The 15,469-nt window shown below is 39.4% G+C and overlaps 1 non-coding gene across 1 annotated transcript; it reads right to left on the reverse strand.

The window, feature by feature from the left end:
- Window positions 1–10,869: 10,869 nt before the first annotated feature.
- On the reverse strand, window positions 10,870–10,976 carry LOC119469885. Its single transcript, XR_005198738.1, has one exon. It is a non-coding gene; the product is annotated as a U6 spliceosomal RNA (small nuclear RNA).
- Window positions 10,977–15,469: the final 4,493 nt, after the last annotated feature.

A 15,469-nucleotide genomic window follows, 5' to 3' on the forward strand; every position in this document is an offset into this window, starting at 1 on the left:
TTCTTACTTCCCTGGTGATTTTGTCTATGGCTATGGCCCAGTCGGGTGCTGTGGGGGTCAGTTTGGAAACCACTCTCTGCTTTGAGGACAGGCACGGAGCTTACCTGGGAGGAGGAGGCTGTGAAGAAAGAGGGGCAAACACGAGGCCTCTGGCCAGCTGCACCTCATGCCCAGGCCTCCCTGTGTCCACATCTAGAAACCTCACACAGTACACAAACACTTGAAAATTAAAGAAAATGCTCTTGAATGACTAGTAAGTGAAGGAAGAAATTTTTAAAAATAATAAAATTTTTAAAACAAATGAAAATGGAAGAAATACACCACCAACTCTACAGGATACAGCAAAGGCAGCACTGAGAGGGAAGGCTATAGAAATAAACACCTACATCATAAAAGCAGAACGACTTCAAATAAGAAATTTGACAATGCACCACAAAAAATTATAAAAATAAGAATAAATCCAACTCAAATTTAGTAAAAGGAAAGAAATAATAACTATCAGAACAGAAGTAAATAAAACTGATATTAAAAATGCAGAAGATTAAGGAAATATACAGTTGGTTTTCCTGAAAAGATGAACGAAATGGACAAACCTTTAGCTAGACTAAGAAAAAAAAGAGAAAACCTAAATCAATAAAATCAAAACTAAAAAGACGTTACAACTGAAACCACAAAAATGCAAAATTTCATTAGTGCAGGGGTGTCCAATCTTTTGGCTTCCCTGGGCCACTTTGGAAGAAGAATTGTCTTGGGTCACACATAAAAGACACTAACACTAAGGATAGGTGATGAGCTAAAAAACAAAAAAATCACAAAAACTCACATTGTTTGAAGAAAGTTTACAAATTTGTGTTGGACCACATGCAAAGCTGTCCTGGAGGCTTTGTCCTATGGATTGGGCAAGATTGCATTGACCCTATGATGAACTGCTATATCCAACAAATTGAAAAACCTCGAATAAATGAATACATCCCTGACACACACCACCTACAAGATTGAACCATGAAGAAATAGCAAACATCAACAAACCAATAATGAGTAATTAGATCAAAGCTATAGTTAATCTCTCTCATTAAAGAAAAGCCCAGGGACTGATAGCTTCACTGCTGAATTCTACCAAACACTTAAAAAATGAATCCTAACTCTACTCAAACTATTCCAAAAAAATTGAAGAGGAGGGAATATTTCAAACTCATTTTATGAGGGTAGGATTACCCTGATACCAAAAGCATACAAGGACATAATAAAAGAAAACTAGAGACCAATATCATAGATCAACATAAATTCAAAAAATTTGCAACACAATACCAGTAAACCAAACTTAGCAACACATTAAAAAGATCATTCACCGTAATCAAGTGGGATTCATCCCAGGGATGCAAGGATGCTTCAATTTTTGCCAATCAATAAACATGATTCATCACATTAACCAAAAAAAAAACACCAAAAATCACACGATCATTTTAAAACATGCTGAAAAGGCATTTCGTGAAATTCGACAACCATATGATATAAATCCTCCAAAACTGTAGGCTCAAACAGTAAAGGCTACATATGACAAATCCACAGTTGACATCATACTGAACAAAGAATATTTAAAAGTCTTTCCTCTAACAACTGGAACAAGACAAGACACCAAATTTTATCACTTTTATTCAACATAATGCTGGCTGGAGCCTGACTCAGTGTGTGACTCCCAAATGGGCTTGGTGCCCATAAACTTAGCACCGTTGTGGGCTGCTGATCCCAGATGAGCCAGCTGTCTTTGGTCCGCCAGATCTCAGACCATGCCCAGCCCAGCTTTCTGGGGTGCAGGGACACTGGAAGAGTATTGTAAGAATGAATTTACTAAACTGGGGGGGAGTTTCTTGAATTGGTTCTTTAATCTGTTTAGATTTAAAGGCACAAATGCCTCTACTTCCAGTAGTACAGAGAATGCTAATACTCAGAATACCACTATTGGACAGACCTAATGAAATACTCATAAGATCTGGCTGACCATGTATTTGAGACCTTGGAAGGCTTTGTTAAACCAGCAAGTAGAAGGTGATTGGCTGATTGCTACCAATTGTGCTGGACAAAATGGGGAAAGAAAAAGATAAACTCAGGGCTGCAAACCTCCATCCAGCTCGTGAGCCACATAAATCTCCTAAAAGTTTTTATGTCTCCTTTGAATGAAATCCTAATCTCTGGTAGCTGCAGGGCTGGCATTTCTGAAAAATAAACCCAGAGTGTCAACCTATATGTGGCTGAATTACAACACAAAACAAATCCCAAACTCAAAGAATAACTGTTATTGAAGTGAAGGTGTTGATCGGGAATAAATGGGATCCTGATCATCTGAATGGGGACATCTAGGAAGATCCTGATGAAGCTAAGGACACTGAACTCCTGTATTCTGCTGAGAATTATTTGACAATTACATTCAATCAATTTTGGTGAAGTTAATCCGGCTTTTCCTAAGGAAAAGGTAATGGTCTTCTCTAAGGTAGTTGCCCTCGAGACCCTGTGATTTCACTCAACATTTACCCCCAACAACCCTCTGTGATTCCAGATCTGAAAACAGCCTCAAGTCCTAGCACATCCTGAAAGGTGAGGTGGAATATGTCAGTACAACAATTTAGAAAAGCAATGTGACAATGTGTCTGAAAAGATTTAGAAATGTTTAAAAGTCCTAATATTTATCATTTGAATAGTCTATAACTTTTTTAAAATTCCAAACATAGAAGGATCTCTCTATATAAAGATGTTTGTCAAAACATTACCACAAGACAAAATGAAAGCAGATGGATCCAAAAGAAGCTGAGTTACATCTTCTTATCTGAAATGGGATGTGGCTTGTAAAAGTGTATAAACCTTTTGTAGAGTTTATAACATGGAAAACGATTTGTATAATAATAGCATTCAAAAAGCAACATCCAAGGTAACTCATAACAGATGAATGCAACTTTGTAAATTGACAGCATATATAAAAATATATGTATAGAAAATAGCAAAATGAAAATCAGCACCACTGCACAAGACAGCTCCAGGGACCACCATTTGCACTGCAGTCTACAAAAGTTCAACAACATAATAGCAGTGAGTTTTTAAAGAAACGTCTAGGTGATGTTTCTATCTGTGCATTTTACAGTCTTCTGTGATCAAATAAAGTTTCCCTTTTCTAATAAAAAAATATATTTTTTAACATTTAAAATAAAACATTTGAAGTAAAATAACAATGAAATGAGGCAAGACATGCTGGCATGCACCTGTAGTCCCAGCTACTCAGGAGGCTGAGGCAGGAACATCGCTAGAGCCCAGAAGTTCAAGAATGTAGTACACTATGATCACAGCTGTGGATAGTCACTGCACTCCAGCCTGGGCAACACAGCAAGACCTTATCTCAATAATAATAATAATAACAACAATAACAGTAGTAGTCCAGATCTTCTTCCTGCCTCAGACTAAATCTACTTTCTCATTTGAACCCAAAGGGCAGAAATTCTTACTGAGGCCTCTACCAGAGAAAAGAAATGAGTTCTTCCTTCACAATCTATGATCCAATTTTTGGCTATAGAGTTCAGCTGAGAAATAAAGGTAACACTAAAAACACCATCAATATATAGATTACTGATTGTCATATATGTGTTCATGTATATACGTGTGTGTGTGTATGTATGTGTGTATATATACATATGTCACTACACCTGCAAGAGGGAGATGGATTCTTCCATTTCATAGATGAAAATCTGAGCCCCTGAGACCTTTGATGCTTGGGTCTGTGTTCATTGAATGTCAGCCTTGAGAATTAGGAGACACCCAGCCTCCTACAGAGCCTATCTAGGCATGAGCCACACCAGTGGAGACTCCTCTACAGCTTGAAGAGCAACTGAGATCCAGGAATGTCCACATTTGTAGAGGGTCTGTATCCAGTGGAATACTGTTGAAGGATGGGTGAAGGGTAGAATCTAGCTACTTCCTTCAGCTGGGGTGGCAGATGGGTGGGTCAGTCAGTTACCCATGAGGTGGATCATGTTCCTAGGGCTGTCTTTCATTCCTCTGCTGAGAACTCCATCCTGCACAAACAAAAACCATATATTCACTGGTAAGCAGGATCCTTTTTAGAAATGTAAATGTAATTTCCCTAACATTAAAGCTAAACATTGTCCCTCCCAGTGAGTCACCTTATTTGGATAATCTCCTAACTTCTCCTGAAGTTGGCCCCAGAGATGCACCTGAGCATTTGGATCCAAGAGAAAGTCATTTTGGGGTTTAAACCTAGCTGACCTTGGACCATGTTCTAAAAGGAGGCTTTCTACTTGCAGAAGAGCAAGGGTGAGCTCTGAATATGAAATCCTGAGGGTAAAAGACAGACAGGCAAATCCTCAAGCAAACTTGGGATATATTCACCAGCCTCTTTCTTATTGTGATCAAATACACATAAACACAAAATGTAGCGTTGTAACCATTTAAGTGTACAATGAAGTAACATTTAGTAGATTCACAATGTTATGTAGCCATCATCCCTATCAAGTTCCAGAGCATTTTCATCACCCTGGAAGGAAATTCTGTACCAGTTAAGCAGTCACCTTCCACTCTCCCCTGCCGCCAACCCCTGGCACCATTAACTCAGTTTCTGTCTCTCTAGATTTGCTTCTTCTGAATATTTTATGCAAATGGAATCATATAATATATGGCCTTTTGTGACTGGCTTCTTTCATTTGACATGTTTTTAAGGTTCATCCAAGTTGTAGCATGTATCAGTACATTACTCCTTTTATGGTCAAATAAGAGTCCATTGCAGAATAGATTACATGTTGTTTATCCATTCATCAGTTGATGGGCATTTTCTTTTACATTAAATAAAGAAAACAAAAAAGGAGTTACAAACCACCACTCCCCCCCCCCAAATACTTGCTTTTCTATTTACCTATGAAGTTACTTTTATCGTGTACTTTTTTGCTTCATATGGCCTCAAGTTACTATCTAATGTCCTTCTATTTCAGCCTGAAATAAAAGGCTCCTTTTAGCATTAATTGTAGAATAGATTTATTAGAGACAAATGCCATCAGCTTTTATTTCCCTGTGAATGTCTGAAGTTCTCCACTATTTCTGAAGTATAGTTTTGGCAGATATACAACTGTGAGTTGACAGGGTTTTTTCTTTTGCTTTTTAAACTTTAAGTTTGTCATGTCAATGTCTTCTGAACTCCTGGTTTCTGAAGAACACTTGGCTGTTCATCTCATGGAGGATCCTGGTACTTGAGGAGCCCCTTCTCTTGTTGTTTTTAAGATGCTCTGTTTGTCTTTGACTTTTCACCATTTGATTATAATGTCTCTCAGTGTGGACATCTTTGAATTTATGCTACTTTAAAAGTTTGCATGTGTTGGATACTCAGATTCCTGTTTGTAATAAAATTTTGGAAGTTTGGTGTCATTATTTCTTCAAATACTCTTTCTCCCTCCCCTCTTCTTTCCTCTCCCTTTTGGGGACTCCCAAATGCATATGCTTGATGTTGTCTCTGAGATCTATTCTGTTGATTTTTCTTCATACTTTTTCCCTTCTGCTTCTCAAATGGGACAATTTCAATTGACCTATGTCTGCATTTACTGATTCTTCATTCTGCATACTAAAATCTGCTCTTGAAGCCCTCCAGTGAATTTTCTATGTTGCTTCCTGTACATTTCAGCTCCAGAATTTCCATTTGGTTCCTTTTCACAATTTTTACCTCTGTATTGATTTTTGCTCTTTAGTGAAATGTAGTTCTCCTGATTTTCTTTAGTTTTTTGTCCATGGTTTCCTTCAGCCCTTTGTCTGTGTTTATGCCTATTGATTTAAAGTCTTTGTCTAGTCAGTCAGTCCAGGGCTTGGCCTTTTTCAGGAACAACTTCTGTCCATTGCTTTTCCTGTGAAGGGGTAATACATTCATACATACATAACTCATGTTTTTTGAAGTTGAAAACTAGACATTTTCAATATTATAATGTGGTAACTGGAAATTACATTTTCTAAACTATTTTTGTATAGACTGTATTTTTATTGTGTGTGGTCACTGAAGTCTCTGTTCAGTTAGCTTAGCAGTCTTCCAGTGTTTTGACAGAGATTTCCTTAAATGTCTTGAGCCAAAAAGAGAACAATTTCCAGTCTTTTCATCCAGTCTCTGGGTGTGTGGGGATCATGCCTTGAACAGTCAGTTGGGCAGTTTACAACTCTGCCTTTGCCTTTACTTCTTGCTTGTGTAGTATTGACAGTCAGCTGGAGGTGTGAACAAGGGACCTTCTCAGGTGCCTTGTGAGCATGTGTCCCTCACTAGTCATGTACAAGACTATCTAGATTCCTAGGAATATGGAAGCTTTCCAAAACCCTACTTCCCCAGAGCATCCCACTCCCAGCTTTCCCTTCCAGTCTTTTCTGCATGTCTATTACTGTCCACAATTGATATATTTTGCCCCAGAGGTAGCTGCTGACTCATTGGCTTTTAAAAGTGTTTGTTTGCTATCAAATGCTCTCTGCCTTAAATGACTCTCTGCCCTGAGACACATTAAAGTAGGGGGAAATGCAAACCATTTCTGTTCATCCTTCAGGGAGTTGCCCAACAGGACCCCAAAAAAAAAAAAAGAAAGAAATAATTATTTGAGCGCAAGAGCTACTCAGCTCCATGTGGCACCAGGAATCCACAGTGGGAACCCAGGCTGCTGTCTTGAAGGCGACTGCTGACCTGGAGGGAGAAAAGGGCCAGGGGTAGGTTGTGATCCCACTAAGCTCTCCTAGTGAGTTCCAGTTGTTTTTTCTGTCTTCACTTTGTTGCTATAAACTTTTGAGGATTTTTCAGAGTTTCAGTACACTTTATTGTTTGTCAACCCAATCAGAATTGGTTGGTGCAACCCAGGAATCTGTGTTTTAACAACTTTTCTCAAGATTTGTGAGTGTGTGTGTGTGTGTGTGTGTGTGCGTGCGCGCGCGCATTCGCTGATGTTTCACAAGCACATTGTCTCTTGTGTCAGCCCTCTTGTGTTGGGCTGGGCTCCTAGAGTTTCCTGTGCCACCCTGTTCTCTGATGTCACTCCCCTCAGCTGCTTTTGAACTGTGCTTATGCATCACAATTCTAGGCCTGAAACTGTCCCCAGGAAACGTTTTTACTTGGTAAACATTCATCAAATCCCTACCTTATCCTGGGTACTGCACTCCAGGGACTGGAGTCTCAGAAAAAGAAATCAAACTTCCTCAGACCTCATGGATGGCACAGCCTAGGTAGGGATGGGAAGATGAATAAGGAAATGATAACACACATATTAAGTGCTTTAAATTATTTTTTCATTTTAAATTTACATTATTAATATTTTATAATGACAATATTGATTTACATGTACCTATGATTACAGATTAATTTTTTCTTTCTTTTCTTTCTTTCTTCTCCTTCACTCACTCCCTTCCTCCTTCCCTCCCTCCCCGTCTCTCTTTCCTTCCTTCCTTTCCCTTCCTTCCTTCCTTTCCCTTCCTTCCTCCCTTCTTTCCTTCCTTCCTTCCTTTCTTTCCCCCTCCCTCCTTCCTCCCTCCCTCTCTCCCTCCCTTCTTTCCTTTCTTCCTTCCTCCCTGTCTTCCTTCCTTTCTGTCTTCCTTCCTTCCTTCCTCCCTCCCTCTTTCCTTCTTTCCTCCCTCCCTCCTTCCTTCCCTCCCTCACCCCTTCCTATTCTTTCTTCTTTTCTTATGTATTTTATGACCTAAATATTCTTAAAGTAGAAAACTTGCCAAGGTACCAACAGTTCTATTTATATTAAAATGTCCTTATTTTACTCTTAATCTTGAAAGGTGGATTTGCCAGCCACAAATTTCTGCTTTGACGTTGCTCTTCCCTGAGCTCGTCAATGATGCTCTCTCTTCTGGTTGGTGTGGGTGATGAGGAGAAGTCGCCTACATGCTAATTCAGTTCCTTTTCAGATGATCTGTCTTTCTTCTGTGGCTACCTTTAAGATCACCATTTGTCTTTAGCATCTGACACTCCAGGGTGGTATGAGTAGATGTTGTTCTCTTTCATTCACAGGGTGACACACACATTTGCTTAATCTTTGATTATACTCTCTTTATGGAATGCCTCCTTTTATTTACTCTCTTTCCACCTTCTAAGAGTTTAACTAATGTTAAACCTTATTCAGTCACCATATTCACTGTGAAACACAGACGAATAACCTCACAAATATATCCAGACCTTAAGCCTTGGAACTTTTAAACATATTACCTTACAGAACAAAAGGGACTTGCAGATGTGATTAAAAGTTTGGACTTTGTGATGGGGAGATTATTTTGGATTATCTAGGCAGACCCAATCTGATCACAGCTTCTTCTTCTTTTTTTTTTTTGTGGAGCTCTGATCACTATTTGCAAAACTTCTTTTTTAATTTTTGTTAGAAGTTCTGGACTACATGTGTAGGATGTGAAAATTTGTTACATAGACAAATGTGTGCCATCATGGTTTGCTGGACCTATCAACCCATCACCTAGGTATTAAGCCCAGCATGCACAGCCATTTTTCCTAACGCTCTCCCTCATACAACCCACTCCATGACAGGCCCTATTGTGTGTTGTTCCCCTCCCTGTGTCCATGTGTTCTCATTATTCATCTCACACTTACAAGTGAGAACATGAGGTGTTTGGTTTTTTGTATCTGAATTGGTTTGCTGAGGATAATGGCTTTCAGTTCTATCCATGTCCCTGCACATGATTTCATTCCATTTTACGGTTGCACAGTATTCCATGGTGTATATGTACCACATTTTTCTTTACCCTGTCTATCATTGATGGGCATTTGGGTTGATTCCATGTCATTGTTATTGTAAATAGTGCTGCAATGAACACACGTATGCATGTATCTTTGTAATACAATAATTTCTATTCCTTTGGGTATATACCTAGTAACGGGATTGCTGGATCAAATAACATTTCTGGTTCTTGATCTCTGAGGAATGGCCACACCAGCCTTCACAATGGTTGAACTAGTTTACAAACCCACCAACAGTGTAAAAGCATTCCTATTTCTCTGAAAACTTGCTAGTATCTGCTGTTTCTTGACTTTCTTTTTTTTTTTTTTAGATGGCATCTCACTCTGTTACCCAGGCTGGAGTGCATTGGCACCTTATCAGCTCACTGCAACCTCTACCTCCTGGATTCAAGGAATTCTCCTGCCTCAGCCTCCCGAGTAGCTGGATAACAGCCACCCACCACCATGTCCAGATAATTTTTTTGTATTTTTAGTAGAGATGGGGTTTCACCATGTTGGCCAGGCTGGTCTCGAACTCTTGACCTCAGGTGATCTGCTCCCCTCGACCTCCCAAAGTGCTAGGATTACAGGCATGAGTCACTGTGCCCAGCCTGTTTCTTGACTTTTTAATAATCTCCATTATGGCTGGTGTGAGATGGTACCTCATTGTGGTTTTGATTTGCATTTCTCTAATAATCAGTGATGTGGAGCTTTTTTTATATGTTTATTTGCTGTGTAAATGTCTTCTTTTGAGAAATGTCTGTTCATGTTCTTTGCCTACTTTTTAATGGGGTTGTTTGTTTGTTTGTTGTTAATTTATTTAAGCTCCTTGGAGATTCTGGATATTAGACCATTGTCAGATGGCGAGATTGCAAACATTTTCTCCCACTTTGTACGTTGTCTGTTTACTCTGATAATAGTTACTTTAGCTGTGCAAAAGCTTTTTAGTTTAATCAGATCCCATTCACCAATTTCGGCTTTTGTTGCAATTGCTTTTGACTTTTTCATCATGACATATTTGACTGTTCCTGTGTCTTGAAAGTTATTGCCTAGATTTTCTTCTAAGGTTTTTATAGTTTTGGGTTTTACATTCGTGTCCTCAATCCATCTTAGTTAATTTTTGTATAAGGTGTAAGGAGGGGTACAGTTTCAATTTTTCTGCATATGGCTAGCCAGTTCTCCCAGCATCATTTCTTAAACAAGGAATCTTTTCCCAGTTGCTTGTTTTGGTCAGGTTTGTTGAAGATCACATAGCTGTAGATGTGGAATCTTCTTTCTGAGTTCTCTATTTTGCTCTCTTGGTCTATGTGCCTGCTTTTGTACCAGTACCATGCTGTTTTGGTTACTGTAGCCTTGTAGTATAGCTTGAAGTAGAGTAGCATGATGCCTCCAGCTTTGTTCTTTTCACTTAGGATTGTCTTGGCTATACAAGCTTTTTTTGGTTCCATATGAATTTTAAAATAGTTTCTTCTAATTCTGTGAAAAATGTCAATGATAGTTTAATGAGATTAGTATTGAATCTATAAATTACTTTAGGCAGTATGGCCATTTTAGTGATATTGAGTCTTCCTACCCATGAGCATGGAGTGTTTTTTCATTCGTTTCTATCCTCTCTGATTTCCTTGAGTTTCAAGGACCTGCTCAGGGGGTCCTTCAATACCCTTGTTAGCTGTATTCCTAGGCATCTTATCCTGTTTGTAGCAATTGTGAATAGGAGTTTTGCATGATTTGACTCTCTGCTTGTCTATTGTTGGTGTATAGGTGTGCTTGTGACTTTTGCACATTGATTTTGTATCCTAAGACTTTGCTGAAGTTTCTTATCAGCTTAAGAAGCTTTTCAGCTGGGACAATGGGGTTTTCCAGATATAGTATCATGTTATTTGCAAATAAGCGTATTGATTTCCTCTCTTCCTATTTGAATCCTTTCTTTCTCTTATCTGATTGCCCCATGAGAACTTCCAATGCTATGTTGAATAGGAGTGGTGAGAGAGGGCATCCTTGTCATGTGCTGGTGTTAAAGGGGAATGCTTTCAGCTTTTGCCCATTCCGTATGATATTGGTTGTGGGTTTGTCATGGATGGCCTTTATTATTTCGAGGTATGTTCCTTCAATACCTAGTTTATTGAGAGTTTAAAAATATGGCAGGCTTCCTGAATTTGTGTGTCACCATTGTGCAGGAAACATGCTGATTTTCTCTGTATTGCTCCAGCTTTAATCTATGTGCTGCCAAAGTGAGCACTGATCACAAGTTTTAAAAAGTGGAGGTAACTGAAGAAATGTGGGTGAGAGGGAGTGTTGGATTTCATCTGCAGTAGTTTCTGCATCTGGTGAAATGTGATCATCTCTGTTTTTTCTTCTTTAATTAAGTGGTAAATGAATTACCAAGTTAAAGTTTAAATATTCTTCTATTCTTGGGATACATGACCTGGGCAGGATATTTAATTTGCTTATAGCTCATTGGTGAACAGTGTACTACTGTTTTTCTCAGTATTTTTACATCTAATTGCTTAGAAGTGATTATCCTATCATGCTTTTCTCTTATGTATTCCCTAGCTGGCTTTAGAATCTATGTGATTTATGCATAAACAATAATGAGTTCACTGGCTTTCTCCATGTTTCCTCATTCTCTTGAATATTATGTAAAAGTTCAGTAACCTTCCTCGAAGTTTTGGCAGAACTTATCTGTAAAACATTCTGGATATGCCCAAAGGGAAATAAAGTTTTAACAATCGTTTTAACTTCTTTACTTGTAGTAAGTTCTTCCCATTGACATAATCTTGTTTATAGTTTCATAATTATTTAAACCTCTGCTGTATCTTTAGTGGCATATTTATCTGTCATTATGCTATTTTATTCTTAATTACCACTGTCTGTTTTATTTTTTTTTTTTTGTCCAAATAAACAGCTGGGCAGCTTTTAGCAGGCTGGGCCCTCAACAGTGGCAGTTGCCAGGTCAGCTTTGGTAAGTGGCGAGTTCATTGCTGTGCCCATGCAGTGTCCATCCCAGTCACCACAGCCACTTTGTGTAGGGACTTCATAAGCAAGCCCTGTGTGGCTGAGTGCTGTTATCCATCAAGCCATCTCACCCACCTGATCACAGGGACCCCCAGCCCTTTAAAGGCCCTCTGGAAGACATCCACACACAGACACTATCTTCACACACTATGACTATAGCAAGAGGTCTATGCATATCTCTCATCTCTACCTCCCAATTTTGCAACTCTATTTTTCCCAAATTGGTGACTGGCCAGCCAAGCCAGGAGCCACAGCCCATGAGTCATTCATCCATGCACTACTGGGGCATCATTTCACATCCTCCAGCCCTCATGGGCTTGTTTGGCTTTTGATTCTAGTTCCTGGCTCGACAGCCATTACAAAAGCTGTTCTGGTGTCTGCTCCAGGGCCTGCTGCTCTTGTTGTAGATTCTCCTCTTTATATGTATTTATTTTCTGGAATTAAAAAAATCACACTAATTTTTTCAAGGCAGCATTTCCAAGGATGTGCAGTAGGAGCAATTCTTCTTACTATAGAGAGAATTGCTTCAAAACACCAGAAATGTATATGCAAGTGAAGGACAACATGCATGGAGAAAAGGGGACAATCCACAAGTGGGCAGTGGATTTTCCCAAAGTGAACACTCAGGCAAACAACACCCACATCAAAGTACAGCAGTCACAGGTGTAAACACCTTTGGGTCCTACTCAGTCATAAACCACCCTACCCCACCCTAGAGGAGACACTCTTGATTTCTAACGCAGGTTAGTTTTGCCAGTTCCGGTTGAATGGCATTATACAGTCACCATCATGCCCCTGGGTCTCATCTCGCTGTGTGGTCATAGCCTACTCACTCCCATGGCTGTCCAATGCTCCACTTTATAAATAGCTCACACTACTTTTCCCTTCGCTGCTGTATCTAGATTTTACAAATCATGCTGGTATGAATGTTTTCATATATTTTGGCACACACACGCATTTCAATTGGTTGATAACTAACAGTGCAATTGCTGGGTCATAGATGGGTAGATGCTTGGCTTAGTCTCTCAAACAAGTTTCTAGTAGTAAACAGTAGAGGAGGGTAAATATCTTAGTTTAAAAATTATTCAGTTAATAAATAAGGAGGGAATGAGAGACTGAGATTATAATAACTCTTTTGCAACCCATAGGAATTAACAGATTTAACTATTGAACAGCAATGGCAAGTAACAACACAATAAAAGAAAAAACTAATGTGAGGTTCTTCCTCTTGATAGAAGAACACAATACGGCACCATCACACAAGTCCAAGTGAAAAAGTAATGAAGCCTGACTCTAAGCTAACCTCCATAGCCAATTACCAATTTAGAGGCCACACAGATCTTAGAAATACACATTAAACTGCACCTTGGGAGCGATTAGGAAAATGCACACTATAGGAAGCTTTATCACACAATATACATTTCAAGGAGAATCTATAGAATAAAAGAGAACAAAAGCATATTTTTAAAGGTAAAACTAAATTCTAATTTTGGATAAAAAAAGAACAAAGAAATGATGATCCTAAAAGACAGGATGTGTTTTTATTTTGGGGGAGGGAAGAGTTTATTGCTGAGCTGGAGCAAATGATGGGGCTTCTGGTTTGCCCCACAAACTTCTATCCCTGGTGGTTAATGGGTGTTTACTTTTTATTAAAGGACACAAATTTAGGCATTTTTTTTTCTTTTGGAGTCCTATATTTTGTTTTATGACACAAAGGCTAATGAAAAATTTATTTAAAGATATAGTTACTGTTTTGCACAAAGCCTCCTCCTCATCATCCTCTCTGGACACTGAGCACCCATAACACCCAGCAGCCCAGGACCCCCAGCAGGGTGACCTCACTTCTAGGTGTGCGTGCAGCTCACATCACCAGAGGCAATATGCGGGTCTACTTCTTGACTTCTGGAAGAACCTGATAGGACACAGCTGAGGGGAAGCCTTCCCCGCCGTCTGCAGGCTCTTGGCCATCAGTGTAGCGGGAGCGGGTCCTCACCTCTCCACAGGTGCCTTCACGGCCAGAGCCTCCTCTCTGCATAAGGAGTAAGGCTTGGCCCTTCCCCTGAACACAGTGACACTGATCTCATCAAAGGTGGAGATGACACCATTAATCCCCCAGCAACCTCACGCTTCTTTTGCTTTTCAAGAAAGTTGACTGGGTCTGGTGACCAGTGAAAAAATCCCCCGGTGCATAGGAAGGAGAGGTGGATCTCAAGGCTGCGCGTGATCTGTAAAAGGAAGCGCATGGACCACCAGGTGGCGATGCTTCGCTGCTCCTGTTCTCAGTAGGTGGATACCCAGGATGAGTTTTAAGGTGAAGAGAGGGATGTCATTGCTCATCCTCCAGGTTTCAAGTAAAAACCTTCCAGCCCGGCCCATCTTGTTCTCCCTGAATCCTCAACGCTGATGAGGATTCTCTCCTTCTCACCTCCCTGGACTTGGCTTTTTAACACTGAAAAATGGATGTGATTTCTAGTTTCAGCATGTCCTGGTTTATTGTGCTGCCGGTAAAATAAAATCAAAATACACATTGAATAAATAAGAAATGAAATAACCCATAGTAAGCAAAGGTTTACAGTGTATATTTTTGAGTCAATATCTCTCAGTGGCCTGGGCTGGAGTACAGTGGTGTGATCATAGCTCACTGCAGCCTTGAATTCATGAGCTCAAGTGATCTTCCCACCTCAGCCTCCCTAATACCTGAGAATACAAGTGCCCACCACCACTCCCAGCTAAGTTTACTTATTCTTAATTTTCTTTAGAGACGAGGGACTCATTATGTTGTCCAAGCTGACCTTCAACTTCTGATCTCAAGCAATAGTCTTGCCTTAGCATCCCAAATTGCTGGGATTACAGGCGTGTCATGTCCGGCTTGTAATGTACTGACACCATCATGGTTTCCTTCTCCAAGTATGGACACAGCAGCAGACACCCCATTTCTCTTGGGTCAGGACACTGGGTAGAGTGAAATAGCAAGGTAACAGAGTCACTGCAGAAAGCACCCACGTGGAAGAGGTCCAGCAGGGAGGGCCAGCTGTCCCAGGGCCACCATATTTAGGGATAACTCCTCTTTCTGGCCAGAACTGTTCTTTGATTACTTTTGTATTCACTATAGCTCTGAAATCATAGGATGATGAGACTCAAGAATGGCTAGGTGTTTGTTTTTAAAAAAAAAAAAAAATCTCTGAGATTTGTTGATATTTTGAATGATTTTTTGTGTCTCAATTTCCTTCAGAACTTGACTCATTCTTAACATTTCACAGTTCACTTTCAGTTAATAATGTACCGGTACCCATAAATATAAAAATCTTGCAACCATCTATCCTCTATAAAAATTCCATCTTTTATGTTATAGATATTATATGTAATGTACTCTATATAATTTATAAGTTTGACAAGAAAAAACTTTTTTTTTATCTTTAAACCGTTCTGTATATATAAAGGAAGTATAAATGAAGGGAGCAAGATAGCCTTTTGCACTGAGCTCAATATTTACCATTTTTTATCATCTTCATCTTTTCTGATAATCTTATTTTCCACCTGCTATTATTTGTCTTCATCCTGAAGAATTTTCTTTACTAATTGATACTGTGCAGATCTGCTGGTGACAAATTCTCTTAATTTTCTTTTTTTTTTTTCTTTTATCACTCATTTTATAAGGTCAGCGTTACACCAACACCAAAGCAAGACAAAGAAATTACAAGAACAGAAGACTATAGA

This window comes from Cebus imitator, unplaced genomic scaffold, assembly GCF_001604975.1.
Source record: "Cebus imitator isolate Cc_AM_T3 unplaced genomic scaffold, Cebus_imitator-1.0 Scaffold953, whole genome shotgun sequence".
Classification (NCBI taxonomy): Eukaryota; Metazoa; Chordata; class Mammalia; order Primates; family Cebidae; genus Cebus; species Cebus imitator.